At 41.5% G+C, this 10,923-nt stretch overlaps 1 long non-coding RNA gene across 3 annotated transcripts; it reads right to left on the bottom strand.

Moving 5' to 3' along the window:
• Positions 1-848: 848 nt before the first annotated feature.
• LOC119359514 lies at positions 849-3,861 on the bottom strand. Of its 3 annotated transcripts, none has more exons than XR_005172579.1 (4): positions 3,353-3,861; positions 3,001-3,108; positions 2,052-2,391; positions 849-1,262 (listed from the first exon to the last, which is right to left on the bottom strand). It is a non-coding gene; the product is annotated as an uncharacterized LOC119359514 (long non-coding RNA). The 3 variants fall into 3 exon arrangements; XR_005172578.1 differs by having other exon boundaries at positions 2,052-2,105; XR_005172580.1 differs by having other exon boundaries at positions 2,052-2,105; positions 3,001-3,105.
• Between the last annotated feature and the right edge of the window lie 7,062 nt (positions 3,862-10,923).

Here is a 10,923-nt window from a genome sequence, read left to right as displayed (position 1 = left end):
CTTGAAGACGGCACCCATATTGGACTCATACTCCGAGTCAAGCTACGAGACCGCACATGAGACCTTATCTTTGGTCTTAGAGGAGAGTGATGATGTGTCATCTTCGGCCTTCATCCACGGCTACAACTACAACATGATTGAGCATGGAGACATTTGCACCAACATCTCTCCGACACCGACATGTGACGAGATGCCCCAATTGCCATGTGAGGAGAGCCACCACCCCGCGAGTGATATGAGTGACTCCACCATACGTGACATTGAGAGCATTTCCTATGAGAGGATGAGTGTGACCACCACTAGCCCCACACTTGAGAGCATGCCACACATCCTATGTGAGGTTGAGAGCCATTTGAGTGACTCCACCAACCATATGAGTGAGAGCATCCGAGAGGGAGTGAGTGAGCCACAACACTTAGTGAGTAAGGTAGTTGACACGACACGTGAGGCCACTATGATTTCTAACGACTTAACCTCTACTTCGAATATGTTTTCTTCTTTGGTGCTAGGTCTCCTACATGACGACACGCCTATCCTCGACGAGTCCATGCTTCCAATGGAGACAACGATGGCCATGGTGGACGATGATGCACCCCCCACATGGTTCCATCAAGATGAAGGTGACCACGACTCAGCCTTCAACACCTCACACTACTAGGAAAAACCTTACCAGTAGCATGGGTTTTTGGACTACCTGCTATGACGTTACAGCTATTTTTTAGCAGTAGCGTGTGTTTTACTCCACGCTACTACTAAATAGACATACCAGTAGCGCTGGTGCCCCACGCTACTAGTATTTCACACCCACGCTACTAGTAAAGGAATAGCAGTAGCGCTTCTATGATACACCCACGCTAGTAGTAACAAATTAGGATTTAAAAAAAATAAAAGTCTACCTATTTCAATTTAGACATGCATTTCACAATACGTACATGTTATGCATACAGTCAATCATCAATCATACATATTTGATGTAGATAATTAACACACGCACACGTGCACACGCATGCACGCGCGCGCGCACACACACAATATATGCCACGCGTCTACGTCGTCGGCGTCAGTGCCTCCACAAGGCCGTGTTGATGTCGTCGTCGTCGTCGCCGCAGCACCATGACTATGTCATCGTCTTTGTCGCCGCCGTAGCCCTGTGTCGATGTCGATGTCATCGTCATCATCGTCGCCGCAGCCCCATGTTGATATCGTCTTCGTCGCCGCCGTAGCTTCATGTCTATGTGTTCCCTTCTATGAACTCACAAATCCTGGAATTAAACAACAAACCAAGACCACTACTAAGAACTCAAAAGAACCTGGAGCATTAATACAATATAACAGTAACCTATAGAGCACTAAGTAACAATAGCAGAAACAAAAGCATATAGCAGCAGCATAGTATATATGAATTATAAGCAGTACCTAACAGACCAATCCTAGAAATTGGGGAAAACCCAACTTAAGAATGATACAATGCTAGGCATGACCAAATCTTATTATAGATTCTAAATCCAAGCTTTTGAGGCAAATTGCAACAAGCAAAGGTTGTGCACCAAGTAGGAGTAATTCCCAGGTCATTCGCAAGCAAGCAAGCAAGAAGGCATCAACAATAGTAGATTATTACCAACATTGTACCCTTGGTTGCAGATGTATTCTTGTTGTATTACTAGTAATCATCAGCAGTAACAACACTTGGTCATTATAAATATCACTGGCCATTATAGTCGACATGACAACTTCCCATTTATTACTATTCCAGTAAATTTAACCCTTAATTCCTCCTAATAAAGAACAATATCTTGAGGAACTACATAGAGTATCATACTGTTGCAAAAATTAAGAGTGAAAAAGTAAAATTATAGGCAATTTTGCCTTGATAGGAAAGTTAGTTCTCCTATAAGAAGGGACTTAATCCCAATAACAAAAGCAAGCCAATGCAGAGTATTTACTTTACCATAGCTGCCTAGAGTAACTAGAAATTCGAGTTCTTCCAGAATGCTGAATTGTAACATCTCATCCTAAAACAAAATCATATAGATGGAGAGTATTGTCATCACCTAACGAACTGTCATAGCGGCAAGTACCAGGAGTTGTTGGATTGAGTGGTGAGCCTGTACATGAAAGGATGTGCATGTTTAATCATTTGCAGCCTGAATAAATAGGCAAAAAAGAGTTTGGACTTCAGAGAAAATGGCACTCAAGAAGTTTTCACTTATCAACATTTGGCGTAGGTGTCTGAGGCCTAGCTTTATTGTTCTTAGTCTTTGATTTATAATTCTTAACAACTTTTCCGGACACTGGGGTGAGTAGCGGATTGCCAGTAAATCCAGTGGTGACAATCATACAGTCACTCGACTCAGACGCATTATTTTCTTCGCGTGTGGCTTTTCTTTTTAGCTGCAGAAGAGGGGACTTGTGTTATATGATGGTAAGACAGACTAGATGACATCTGGCAAGGATGTCTATCATTAACTATTTCAGATTTTGGAGAAAATGCATCAGCTCAATCACATACAAAATCCAATGTCCTGACAGCAGAATTCCTGGATAATCTTACATATTCGTAAAGTCATTTTGAATGCTAAATATTCAGAAGCAGCAAAGATAGTTATTTTGAGAATGGAATTATATACCATAACTTGTTGGTTGTTTCTTGTAAGAGTATGTAGATAGAGTACCATCTAGAAAGACTCTCATGGCTCAGTGGTTGTTGCTTGTAATGCTATACAGATAGAGGACCATCCAAAAAGACTAAGCTATCAAAATGTTCCAATGCTCGCCTTAACTTCACTACCAGTTGTTGAAATAATAAAAATAGTAACCATAGAAACTAAGTTTGATGGATAAAACTGTAGGACTGCAGCATTGTAGTTGGTATTTTTTTTTGAAGTAAGGCCTTACTAGGAACCTGAATCGCATAACATCCTTTATGTGGATTGATATATTGTAGACCAAAATACACTTGCCGTTAGAAATAATGCTATATGAGAAGATACAATTTTATACCTGAACTATCAACGACATGATCCTTCCTTCCCAGTCACGAGTAGTAGATGGACCAGAACCAACTGCTCCAAGCTATCAGCGACACGAGAATCACAATCGCGCGGACTGCTGCAACATAGGCGTGAATAGAAAATTTTATACCCGAACTACACTCAAGTTGAGCAGCACTACAATGAACGAAAACTGAACTTGACATTACTGAACTAATTGTGCATCTATCTACTAACATCTAATTTGTTTGTCATACACTAGTACTACTGAACTATAACTGATATCCCAAAGCCTACACTAGTACTACACTTAACTAAAACTGAACTTGGCTGTTGCACTTACGAAAATTAAGAAAATGCACCTGGCATAGCTAGCCGCATTACTGAAAATTCAAAAACGAGCAGCTCCAGCGGCGTCCAAGAGCAATTGGCCGTCAGCCAGCCACCGGAATCTATGGAAGGCAGCGCCTCACCGCGACTCCGGCCGGCCACGAACGACGAGCCGACCCGGCAGTCACCAGATCCGCCGCCGCCACAGCTTCTCCTGCTGCCGCGCCAGCACTCGTCTCCATCCGCGGCCAATCCCCGTACTGCTCGTCTGCCTGGGCACGCGCAGGTGCGGGGTGCTGCTCATTGGCCAGCGGGCCGACCCGGGCACTCGGCGGCAAGAACAGGGGGGCGCCCGAATCCCTAGCCGCGGGCAAGGGTGCAGACCTTGAGGCATGGATCTGGACGAAGGGGAGGGCGGGGCGGAACTTAGGGGCATGTTGCATGCAGCTGGAGATTGCCGGAACCGGCCGGCGTGGGTGGTGGCGGCGGCGACGAGATCGTGGGGGAGAGGAGGTCGACCGAGAGCCAGGGGTACGGTGGGGTGAGATTTGTGTGAGAAGAGTTTTTTTTTTTTGATCTTGTCGCTTGGCATGTGGAGGCAGTGGACACGCTGAGTAGTAGCGTGGGTGTATCGCCTGCGCTATAGCTATTCACTTGGTAGTAGCATAAGATTTACTACCCGCGCTACTAATATTTTTTAATTTGGTGGTGTGGTGTGGCACACTTAGCAGTAGCGTGCCCACAAGAAACCAACGCTGCTGCTATGCCATACCAGTAGCGCACTTTGTACCCAGCGCTACTGGTAATTACCAGTAGCGTGGGGACACAAACAAACGCTACTGGTAAACTTCTATGTATAAACATTTTTCTAGTAGTGTCACCTACAACACATGAGCGATGCTCCAAAGGTAACATAGGTGATGGTGCTTCTCTAGTCCCACTAGTGGACTATTTTGCGAATGATTGCTTGCATGATGTTGGCACACCTATTCCCATGATTCATGCTAGTGCCACTTCTTCCTGTCATGACTTACCTATTTATGATGCATATGATGATGAGCATGTTGATTTGCCTAGTTGTGATGCTATGCTCCATAGGGTATCATGTGAAAATTCTTTTGGTCACATCATGTTTGACAATCCATTAACCTTGTCATATGCTATGAGTTAGATATCCCATATCGCATCATTTCAATCTCAACATAGTGACTATGCATGCCCCATTCACATAAATCCGATTTGCACTTATGGCATAGATGACGAGATGATGGTCATTGGCTTTTGTTTTTCATGTGATGATATTGCCATGCTTCCTTTACATGATTTTCGCAATTCATCTACTATGCCATGCCATGATCACCATGTTCCAACTATGCATTGTTTTGGATGTTGTCAATATTCTCCATGTGATGTTTCCATTAATTCTCATGAGGAGACCCTCATAGTTTCCTCATACATATTCGGAGATTTTGATGCATTCCATACTTTGCATGGTTCTCATAATTGCTTGCACCATATGCATTCCATGAATAACAATGCTCTACATATTTTGTGTGATGCATTACACAATTTGAGTCTTCATTATGCTATACATAACAACAAACCTATCATGATGGATGCCATGTTTTTATATCATGCATCTCATTTATTTGAGCATTGAATATTTTGTGCTAACCAACACAAGCACGTGTGCATCATGATGGATGATGTGTACATATACCACGCACACACAATTTTTCCTTTGCCTTTGTTTTGTGTAGGTATTTATGAACACTCGTAAACCTCACAATCCCATGAGTTGACGAAACAAGCTCTTAAGAGCAAAGCTAACTTGGGATCCCGTGAACTATCCTTCCCACCCCTCTCTTCGCGCAACGACTACGCGCATCTCTTTCACTTGGCTCTCACACGGCTATGGGCTATATACCGCTTGTCGCTTCATGCTCATTTTACCGTGTTCACTTTGCATGCTATGCTTGTTTCTATGCCTTCGCCATGCAATTGTGACCCTAGCTTGCATATACCCATGATTCATCATTTTACTACTCCTATGTGTATTTGCTTGCTTGGTGGAGATTCTTGTTGCTATTGCCATGTTTATCATGTGCCTCATGCTATTGATGCTATTTTGCTCATATCCTCCTTTCATGCTTGTGATATGTCTTGTGCATTATTCATGACCACTATTTACACACATGACATACTTGACATGATTCCTTCTAGTACGTTGCATATTTGCACTACTAGCTTGCTTGCCTTGATTCATATGATTGCTTGCTTTGTCGCATCACCCATGTTACACTCTTACTTGCTTTCTTGGGTTGATGACATATATGTTCATGCCTCTCACATGATACATCTTGTTCATTGTCGCTTGCCTCCAATTGTTGCATCTATGCTTATTGATCTCGGAGACTTGGACATATTACTTGTGATGCATGCTTGTTTACTTGAGCCTATTGTATTTGCTTGTTCTCGCATCATATGCCGCCATACTATGAAATGCTCCCTTGTCCTTTTTTATGATGAGCATGATGCATACACTTGTTGGGTATTTTACCACACGAATGATAGGTTTTGCATCTCCGCTAACCTCATTTATGTTTTCGAGTGTTTGTCATGTTCTTTCATGCTGAAGGATTCACAAGGCGATACCGCCATGACACAATTTGGTCATGTGAAGGCATACAAGATGTGCAACACCAACATTTGCGACAATCTCCTAAAGGTGAACTCTTTCCCTTTGAGCCATCCTCAAATATGCATATTGGATGGGTCACTCTTTCATTGTTGTCTCCTTCTTGTTGTCTACATGATACATCTCGCGAACGGAGGAGCGACATGGGAGATTGGCTCTATGGACCTTCACATTGAGGAGCGCTCGGACTTATTGGATGTACCTTCGAACCGCCACTCATGCCACGACATCGAGCATTGGTACACCAACACCTCCATATTTGTTGATTGTGCTCACACATGTCATGCTCGATGGACATATCATACACATGACAAATTTGAATCTTATGCATGGATTGACTCACATTATGATTGCCTTGTTGCATCTTGTATTCCCATGTCATCCATGATATATGAGCTTGTGCATTTCTGATACGTCTCCGTCGTATCTATAATTTTTTATTGTTCCATGCCAATATTCTACAACTTTCATATACTTTTGGCAACTTTTTATACTATTTTTGGGACTAACATATTGATCCAGTGCCCAGTGCCAGTTCCTGTTTGTTGCATGTTTTTTGTTTCGCAGAAAATCCATATCAAATGGAGTCCAAACGAGATAAGAACGCATGGAGATTTTTTTTGGAATATATGTGATTTTTGGGAAGTAAAATCAACGCGAGACGATGCTCGAGGGCCCCACGAGGCGGGGGGCGCGCCCCAGGGGGGCAGGCGCGCCCCTGACCCTCATGGCCACCCCGTAAGGCGGTTGCAGCCCTTCTTTCGCCCAAGAAAGCTAATTTCTGGATAGAGATCGTGTCAAAATTTCAGCCCAATCAGAGTTACGGATCTTCGGGAATATAAAAAACGGTGAAAGGGTAGAATCTGAGAATGCAGAAACAGATAGAGATAAAGAGACAGATCCAATCTCGGAGGGTCTCTCGCCCCTCCCACACCATGGAGGCCATGGACCTGAGGGAAACCCTTCTCCCATCTAGGGAGGAGGTCAAGGAAGAAGAAGAAGGAGGGGGCTCTCTCCCCCTCGCTTCCGGTGGCACCGGAGTGCCACCGGGGGCCACCATCATCATCGCAATCTTCACCAACAACTTCACCACCATCATCACCAACTCTTCCCCCTCTATGCAGCGGTGTAACCCCTCTCTTACCCGCAGTAATCTCTACTTAAACATGGTGCTCAACGCTATATATTATTTCCCAATGATGTATGGCTATCCTATGATGTTTGAGTAGATCCGTTTTGTCCGATGGGCTATTTGATGATCAAGATTGGTTTGAGTTGCATGTTTTATTATTGGTGCTGTCCTATGGTGCTCTCCGTGTTGCGCAAGCATGAGGGACCCCCGCTGCAGGGTGTTGCAATACGTTCATGATTCGCTTAGAGTGGGTTGCGTGAGTGACTGAAACACAAACCCGAGTAAGGGGGTTGTTGCATATGGGAGAAAGAGGACTTGATGCTTTAATGCTATGGTTGGGTTTTACCTTAATGATCTTTAGTAGTTGCGGATGCTTGCTAGAGTTCCAATCATAAGTGCATATGATCCAAGTAGAGAAAGTATGTTAGCTTATGCCTCTCCCTCAAATTAAATTGCAATAGTGATTACCGGTCTAGTTATCGATTGCCTAGGGACAAATAACTTTCTCGTAACAAAAACCACTTTACTAAAACTAACTTAGTTATTCCTTCATCTAAACAGCCCCTACTTTTTATTTACGCACTCTTTATTATCTTGCAAACGTATCCAACAACACCTACAAAGTACTTCTAGTTTCATACTTGTTCTAGGTAAAGCGAACGTCAAGTGTGCGTAGAGTTGTATCGGTGGTCGATAGAACTTGAGGGAATATTTGTTCTACCTTTAGCTCCTCGTTGGGTTCGACACTCTTACTTATCAAAAGAGGCTACAATTGATCCCCTATACTTGTGGGTTATCAAGATCTTTTTCTGGCGCCGTTGCTGGGGAGCAATAGCGTGGGGTGAATATTCTCGTGTGTGCTTGTTTGCTTTATCACTAAGTAATTTTTATTTGCTGTTCTTAGTTGTTTTCTATCTTTAGTTATGGGTAGGAAACGCAAAATACCAAAAAATAGTTGTACCTACTAAACCAATGGTTGAAGAACCACTCAAAAATCTATCACACTGCTGAAGCTTATTACTTGGATCATCTTCAATCCCTATGTGCTCGTGCTGAAACCCCAACTAGCTTAGTTGAGGGCAAATCTTTAGATGAGCATGCTTGTTATGTGCGACACCGAATATCTGAAAAAGGGAAATTTTTACTGGGTCAAATTCATCGTTTGCAATGCTATGCTTGAAATTTATGCAAAATATATGATATTACTTGTTGTTCTGAAAACCCTAAGAAACACCTTCCCTATCAATGTGAGTTTAGTGATAATGAAATCGTATCTTCATATGTTAAGGGTGTTTATAGTTACTATGATGTTCAACAAATTGAAGAATTTGTTGCTTTTAAGGGTGCTTATGAGATTGCTTCTTTGATTGAAACGTATGATGCTACTCTTTACAAATCTGAAAATTTTGACATACTTAAATATTGCTATGATAATTATGCTTCTAATGCCTATGTTGAACCATATATTGAGGACTACCCCGCTGTCCAAGAAGAGACTAATATTTTGCAGGAGTCTATGGAAGAAGAAATTGATGAAACTGTGAGCTCATTGGATGAAAAATATGAGGAGGAGAGCGAAGAACAAAAGGAGAAAGAGCGGATTAGCTACCCATGCCCACCTTCTAATGAGAGTAACTCTTCAACTCATACATTGTTTAATTTCCCTTCGTGCTTACAGAAGGATGATTGCTATGATGATTGTTATGATCCCACTGATTCTCTTGAAATATCCCTTTTTGATGATGCTTGCTATGCTTGTGGCCAAGATGCCAATATGAATTATGCTTATGGAGATGAACTTGCTATAGTTCCTTATGTTAAACATGAAATTGTTTCTATTGCACCCACACATGATAGTCCTATTATCTTTTTGAATTCTCCCGACTACACTATATCAAAGAAGTTTGCCCTTATTAAGGATTATATTGATGGGTTGCCCTTTACCGTTGCACATGATGATTTTGATGAATATAATATGCATGTGCTTGCTGCTCCTACTTGCAATTATTATGAGAGAGGAACTATATCTCCACCTCTCTATGTTTCCAACATGGTAAAATTGCAAGAAACTGTTTATACTATGCATTGCCCTTTACTGTGTATGCATGAATTGTTCTTTTATGACATGCCGCATAGGAAGAGAGTTAGACTTTGTCATTGCTTGATTTATGTTACTTTGTGCTCACTACTAAATGCCAAACCATTGCTAATTAAAATTGGCTTTGATATACCTTGGGATCCGGGTGGATTCACTACTTGAGCACTATATGCCTAGCTTAATGGCTTTAAAGAAAGCGCTGCCAGGGAGACAACCCGAAAGTTTTAGAGAGTCATTTATTTCTGTTGAGTGCTTTCATATAGTTTAAAAACAACAAAAATAAAGAGGGGAACCCAAATTTTTTTCAAAAAGGAAAGTGAAAGTGAGAAAGAGAAGCATTGTTGAAGTGGAAGAGCTCCTTGAACTTTGTTCATGCTCACGGCAACTTTGTGAATCTTGATTATAGAAACTTTTCAACAAAAATAATAACCCCCTTGTACAATTCCATTGTTTTATAAAAATAATGTGCCAAGGTTTGCCTTTAGGATGTTTACATTTGCTTGATGGTTTGTACGGTGCAGGACCGAAACTTTGGCTGTAGTGCGCGAGTTTACATTTTTAGCTGGGACGTCAAATGGTTCTGATTCTTCTTGCACTGTATTTCTATACAAATTGTTTATTTTTCCTAATTTTGGCAGAATTTTTCAAGTACCATAAGTATGGTGAATGTTCAAATTATTACAGACTGTTCTTCTTTAGACAGATTCTGTTTTTGATGTATAGTTTGCTTGTTTTAATGAAACTAACGATTTATATCAGTGGATAAAGCCATGGAAAAGTTATATTACAGTAGACACAATGCAAAAACAAAATATGAATTGGTTTGCAACAGTACTTAGAGTAGTGATTTGCTTTATTATACTAACGGATCTTACCGAGTTTTCTGTTGAAGTTTTGTGTGGATGAAGTGTTCGATGATCGAGAAGGTCTCGATGTGAGAAGAAGGAAGAGAGGCCAAGAGCTCAAGCTTGGGGATGCCCGAGGAACCCCAAGTAAATATTCAAGGAGACTCAAGTGTCTAAGCTTGGGGATGCCCCGGAAGGCATCCCCTCTTTCTTCAACAAGTACCGGTATGTTTTCGGATTCGTTTCGTTCATGCAATATGTGCAATCTTGGAGCGTCTTTTGCATTTAGTTTTAATTTTTATTTTATGCACCATGCTGGTATGAGGTAGTCATTGGTTGATTTATAGAATTCTCTATGCACTTCACTTATATCTTTTGAGCATGGCTTTATAGAATGCTTCATGTGCTTCACTTATATCATTTGAAGTTTGGATTGCCTGTTTCTCTTTACATAGAAAACCGCCATTTGTAGAATGCTCTTTTGCTTCACTTATATTTGTTAGAGTGTGGGAATATCTTTTGTAGAAATAATTAAACTCTCTTGCTTCACTTATATCTATTTAGAGAGATGACAGGAATTGGTCATTCACATGGTTAGTCATAAACCCTACATAAAACTTGTAGATCACTGAATATGATGTGTTTGATTCCTTGCAATACTTTTGCGATATAAAGATGGTGGTATTAGAGTCATGCTAGTGGGTAGTTGTGGATTAGTAGAAAAACTTGTGTTGATGTTTGTGATTCCCGTAGCATGCACGCATGGTGAACCGTTATGTAACGAAGTTGGAGCATGAGGTATTTATTGATTGTCTTCCTTATGAGTGGCG

Source organism: Triticum dicoccoides, chromosome 2A (genome assembly GCF_002162155.2).
Source record: "Triticum dicoccoides isolate Atlit2015 ecotype Zavitan chromosome 2A, WEW_v2.0, whole genome shotgun sequence".
NCBI lineage: Eukaryota > Viridiplantae > Streptophyta > Magnoliopsida > Poales > Poaceae > Triticum > Triticum dicoccoides.
This window is presented reverse-complemented; position numbering and strand designations above follow the sequence as displayed.